We start from the raw sequence: 6,564 nt of genomic DNA, 5'->3' as shown, positions 1-6,564 counted from the left end.
CGAATGTGAATCCAATCCGGGTTTTACACTGTCCACTATGTCCAGCGCCAAGGCTGTGCACAGCTGCTTTGAGTGACAGGTCAGTGAATGGGAATCGTCAATGCGCTAGGGGAACGGGTCTCATCATCCAACATGGGAAGGAAATATCTCGTAAGGCATACACATACACACACAGGGCTCTTATGTGCAGCTGTTGTGTGGTGACCCACATAAAGAGCGTTAATGGAAAATCGCCAATACAAACAGTTCTAGTTGATTTGGCTCTTCCGTTAAAACATCCCACGTCTATGCTGCAAACGTTGCCCAGAGTCACATCCGACCACTGACTTTGCAAATGGCACGAATTCCGACTATGGAAGCAACCCAACATTCATGGAAAAGAATCCATTTAGATTGAGAGAAAAAAAGTCTCGTCCTTTCGCGATGAGGCATCCCTTTTTTGGAACAGAGACTGGGAATTATTCGTACTCCACAATTAATTGTTCGGAAGTTTATATTTATAACGTCGCTTGTTTTAGCTGTGCATCTATTACCTTAAAATCTGCAGGATTGTGCTACAGAACTTGATTTCGATATTGCAGTTTGCCAAACCACAAGATGGAAGTGCCATTGTTGTGTTACTGAGTAATGGAGGCAAAAAATTGGGACCTCAAAGATGGTGCTGTATGTACACGTTCTTAGCTCTCAATACAGATTGTAGCAATTAATTTTCATCCTTTTTTAACGACATGGAATGGGTGGCAATTTTGCAGCGCGAATGGCAATTGATTAGGAGGCAGGGGAATAGAAAGAAAGTGTAGCTTACTCTGGGACAACGTTATAAGTTCAATAGCTTAAATGAAAGTTTTTATTCATTGGGAGCCACAGTAAGTAACACTGAAGGGAGTAGAAGGTTTCAATTGAACATGGATGGAGTAAGTGAATGGCTAACGCTATGGCAAATGTAATTCTTTTGGGGGGGAGGCGGGGAAGGGTGAATTCATCAACCTTGGATGAAGAAATGCAAATTATAGTTACTTCCAAATGGGTGAGAAACTAGGAATTGTGGCGGAGCATTGAGGTTCGTGTGCTGTTGGCCTTTCTCTGAAGGGGCCTGAAATTCAAAGGGAAGTAAGTGCTACAAAGAAGGATGTTGTTAAACTTGAAAGGATTCAGTAAAGACTTACAAAGACAATGCTAGGATTGAGCTATAGGGAGAGGCTGAATATGCTGGAGAGTTGGAGACTGCGGGATGACCTTACAGAGATTTATAAAATCACGAGGGGCATGGATCGAGTGAGTAGACAAGGTCCTTTTCTCAGGGTAAAGAAGTCCAAAACTAGAGGCATAGGTATAAGGTGAGAGGGGAAAGATTTAAAAGGGACCTGAGGGACAACCTTTTCATTCAGAGGGTGTGAGGAATGAGCCACCAGTGGAGGCTGGTACAATTACAATGTTTAAAAGGCATCTGGATGGGTACATGAAAAGGAAGCGTTTAGAGGGATATGGGTCAAATGCTGACAAATGGGACTAGGTCAGTTTAGGATAATCTGTTAGGCACGGGCTAGTTGGATCAAAGGATCTGTTTCCATGTTCTCTAATTCTATGACTGTATCATACTTCATTTAGAATCATGGTCAAACTCCTTTGCAATATTGGATTCAATTTCAGGCACTGCAGTTCATGAAAGATATATTGGTCTTGAAATGAGTATAGCTAAGATTTACTAGAATGATTCCCAGGTGTAAAACTAAATTACGAGGATGGGTTGCTTAAACTTAGCTTATGGGTTTAATTTTCCCTTTTTTGACGGAATGTTTTTTCAAGCGAGAATCACGGTGCCCAGTCTGTCATTGCTCATTTCTCACACAATCTTCTACCCTTCACCTCATTAATTGTGCAACTGACCTCTATGCTGTCTTTTTCTTGGAATTGTGGGGCAGCAGAAGTAAAAGTGGATGCCCCTGCTGAGACTTTGCATTATGTACACCGCTAGTGCCATTTTTAAACCTCAGCTGCATACCATTCCTGATGTTGCCCTTCACATTCTTATGTTTATCCATTATAATGAAGGACATAGTACAGAAAGGAAAGTTTGTACCCCTGTTTGCCAAATGCCAGTGGATGGGTTGGTGGAAAGGAGTGCAGTGCTTTTTCCTACTGACATGTAAAGGAAACAATGCCACCAGTCTCAGCCTGGACTGAGTTAGCAACACAGGTAAGCTTAGTTGCTCAGGTGAAATGCAACGTACAGCAGTGTAGTGGGAAGGTTAATGATCCTCTGTGCTCAGCAACTACCATCATGCCTTTGCTACCTCATGCTCACAAGGTCTAACTCTGCCACTGCAGACACATCTCATCAAAGCCTGGCCCATGCTCATTATTACATGCATCATGTCCACTCAAGTTCTGAAAGGTCTCATTGTTCATATATAAACTATAGACCCTTCCCACCCTCTGTGCTCCCGACTCATAAGGGACACCTTATCATCTCTCCTGATCCTGCATCACAATTAACTGTTCTTCCATCCAGTGCCATCATACTTAGTCACTCCCTTTGTTTCATTGCAGGGAACTGATATCTCCCAGACCCCAATTGCTGGAGCTGTAATTCCCAGACTGGCTGCACCTCATCTTTGCTACTGACTGTTGTCAACCCCTGAACTGGAAATCTGGAATTGGATGAGCCCCTTGACTGGTCATAGCAGTTTGCCTAACTAACTGTGGTTTCCCTTGATCCCAATCAGTACTGGCTAACTTTGACATTCAATATGGCAAATCATTTGAAACACATGCAATGTAAGCTGCTAGTACATGTTGTAAGTGCAACATTGATGTCACATTGTGCTATATGGCAACATGTCCAGCTCCACAGATGTTCAGTACTACAAACCAGGAGAAGCTGCCACCTCATCATACAAGTTAAAAAGTAATGCAAGCTTCAAGTAAGCACAAAGTCAGTGAGTGCTAAGAAAGTAAGTTAAGATCCATAAGATGCATCTTATGTAGATGTAATGAGATATATGTGTGTCCCTGCATGCAAAATGAACTGCCAAAAACATGCAAGCTACAGGTGTCCCTAAGCTCCAAAGTGAAGTCGTGAAAGACTGAAACAATGTGGGAGTTGGGCCTTCAGCAGACCTGGTGAAGTGGTGAAGCTGATTGGTTTTCAGATGCCTACTAGCTTGGACAAAGAGTGGAAAAGGATGGTGTCCATGGAGCAAGTAGGGTCTCGCGATGAAGGCAGCGTTGGTTGAAGGCCATGAGAAACAGGCAGCAAGCTGTTGCCACCAGTTTACCACTCTCACTTAAATATTGGGAATTAACGCTGTCTTGAAGAAAGAGAGGAGAATTGAGACCTGCATAGAGACTTCATTTAATGAGATGCAAATGCATGGAAATAAGGAAGTTACAATTCATTAGCAAGATTCAAAACTCACCATTTGAACTGCAAGGAGAGAATTAAATTTTCTCAAAATCAAAATCTGATTTTTGCCATATTTTCCCAACTTTCTCACAATTGCCCTTCCAGTCCAGAAAGGGGAAAATTTCACCCTATATTCCTTTCAACTTAGAAGATTGAGACACTAATTGAGCTTTGTAATTATGATGTGAGAAGATAGATACAGTGAAAGCCATTCAGAAACCTTCTTCACACAAAGAGTCTAGAAATTTTGAGCTCTCTCCATAATGTTGTGGACATTGGGTCAACTGAAATTTCAAAACTAAGGTATACAGACTTTTGTTAGGTAGAGTCTCAAGCGATTTGGAACAAAAGTTTGCTAAATTGGTTTTCGGGACAGATCAGCCATGATAAAACAGGCTCAAGGGGCTGAATGGCTTTAGCATGTTGCAATGTACATATACAAATGGTGATTGTGATCTTTATGAATGTACTTTACTGACCTTTCAGCAAACAGCAGACTCAGCCAAAAGTCCGAGACATGAAATATATAATGCAATGCACAAGGTCTTCAGGGGTTTCTTTGGTTCCACAGAGGCTTTCAGTTTTCATAAACCATTCATTCAGTCTGTTGATGTAAAATATACTGAGGAGCTAAGTAATAAAGTAAATATATGCAATTTAGTTAATGTGATTTTGAGGAAATGACTGTCATTCTAAAACGGTCTGTTTGAAGGTCTGGTTTAATAATACTGAATCACCATTACATCAGTGTTCTTTTTTTTTCTAAAGTTCACTTGGTATAAGCCAAGATGTTAATTTTGGTTTTCACTGGTTTTTGAGGCATAATGGAATCACCCATCCTTCCGTTCTGTAATCGAAATAGTGCAATTAAATCCACTGGTTAGAGTTTGTTCTCATGATTTACAGGCAAGTGCGTTTCAAATGGATGATTCCTTTAATTCTCATGTTCTGACAGGAAAAGCATCACAGGCCTATATTTTCCTCTTGTTTGCAGCCTGTTTTGTAATGAATTCTATTGGTGGAGGAAAATGAAGCTGAGAACAATCACATCATTCAGTCCTCAACTCCCGTTGGTATCTTATTCTATCCAAATGCAGGCGTAAAAGGTAAACTCATTGATATCAAAATTGGCATCCATATTTATTTTAGCTCTGAGAAAGGGTCACCGCTGATCTCAAACATTAATCTGAATTTTATTGAGGCAAGAATAGTGGCTCTGTGGTTAGCACTACTGCCTCACAATGCCGAGGACTTGGAGTTCAATTCTAGCCTCGGGTGACTGTCTGTGTGGAGTTTGCATGTTCTCCCTATGGCTGAGTGGGTTTCTGCTGGGTGCTCCGGTTTCCTCCCACAGCCTAATAATATGCAAACTAGGGTGCATTAGCCATAATAAATATGGCAAATCATATTTAGCGGCATATTTGCAACATTTTGTGCCACATGTGAATGTGGCAGGTTCATCACATACCTTGGCATACTGTGAATATTCATTAATATAAAGCCTTTTTAAATTACATTCTACCTTCAAGAGAAAATCATGAGAATTCATGTATCAAGGTTAATGAGATTTTAGTGCTCCCGAGTCATGATTGTTTGAAAGTGACATGCACTAATCAGTTTTGTGTAGTTGTGCGAAGGCAGTTTTCCTTGTTTAGTTGTAGAGGCAGAAGAGAGAAGAACAAGAGAATGGCAGCTTGCATGGAGCTTATGAAATGGTAAGAGTGAGGGGAAAGAGTCCCAAAGGGAGGCAGAGAGTCTGGCTGGAAGCAGGAAGGAGTGAAATGAGAAGGGACTGACATCTGTGTGTTTGAGGTGGGGTGGGGGGGGAAAGTAGAGGTAGAGGTGGTGGGAACAGACAACCAAGTTAATAAGGGCTCTAAAATGCAGTGTCAGTACTATCCATATTTTGGTCCATCTCAGGGTGTTGGCTGTCAGGACCCTACCAAGGCTTTGAGTTTACCCACAATATTTCATTTATCACATTTGGGATTCCTCTCCTTTAATATGCATGGAAGGCCACTGAATCCACAATCTCAGCCATACCCCACAGATGCAACACTGGACACTAGTATGAACAAGGCAAAAGTGAGGACTGCAGATGCTGGAAACCAGAGTCTAGATTAGAGTGGTGCTGGAAAATCACAGCAGGTCAGGCACCATCAGCAGAATGGGCATTCCTGATGAAGGGCTTTTGCCCGTAACATCGAATTTCCTGTTCCTCAGATGCTGCCTGACCTGCTGTGCTTTTCCAGCACCACTCTAATCTAGACACTAGTATGAACATCCAAAAAAGACTAAACAAAAAAGCACAACATTGTTTCTTCCACTATGAAACAACAATCCCTATCTCCCCTGTAACTATCAAGGTGTACCAACCATGAGGTATGCGACTATATTTAGTTTTCTGACTAAATTAGTTTCAATGTCATGTGAAATATTTATAAGTGAAACTTAATTGTTTACCTGTGCCATGACATGTTGGCTTTTATTAAGAGGGGTTTGGAAGACAAAGGTGAGGAAGTTAGGGCTACAATTGTACAAGACATTGGTGAGAGCCAATCTAGAGCATTGCATGTAGTTTAGTTCTCCGTTTTTAAGGAAGGTTACTCTTTCTTTGGGGGCAGTTCACTGAAAGTTCATGAAACTGATTCCTGGGATGAGAGTTGGGAGGTCATGTTACGGCTGTACAGGACATTGGCTAGGCCACTTTGGAAATATTGCGTGGAATTCTGGTCTCCTTCCTAATGGAAAGATGTTGTGAAACTTGAAATGGTTCAGAAAAGATTTACAAGGATGTTGCCAGGGTTGGAGGATTTGAGCTATAGGGAGAGGCTGAACAGGCTGGGGCTGTTTTCCCTGGAGCATGTGAAATATTTATAAGTGAAACTTAATTGTTTACCTGTGCCATGACATGTTGGCTTTTATTAAGAGGGGTTTGGAAGACAAAGGTGAGGAAGTTAGGGCTACAATTGTACAAGACATTGGTGAGAGCCAATCTAGAGCATTGCATGTAGTTTAGTTCTCCGTTTTTAAGGAAGGTTACTCTTTCTTTGGGGGCAGTTCACTGAAAGTTCATGAAACTGATTCCTGGGATGAGAGTTGGGAGGTCATGTTACGGCTGTACAGGACATTGGCTAGGCCACTTTGGAAATATTGCG

Source organism: Chiloscyllium plagiosum, unplaced genomic scaffold (assembly GCF_037043375.1).
Source record: "Chiloscyllium plagiosum isolate Xiang-an unplaced genomic scaffold, Cpla_swu_hap1 HiC_scaffold_13, whole genome shotgun sequence".
Classification (NCBI taxonomy): Eukaryota; Metazoa; Chordata; class Chondrichthyes; order Orectolobiformes; family Hemiscylliidae; genus Chiloscyllium; species Chiloscyllium plagiosum.
This window is presented reverse-complemented; position numbering follows the sequence as displayed.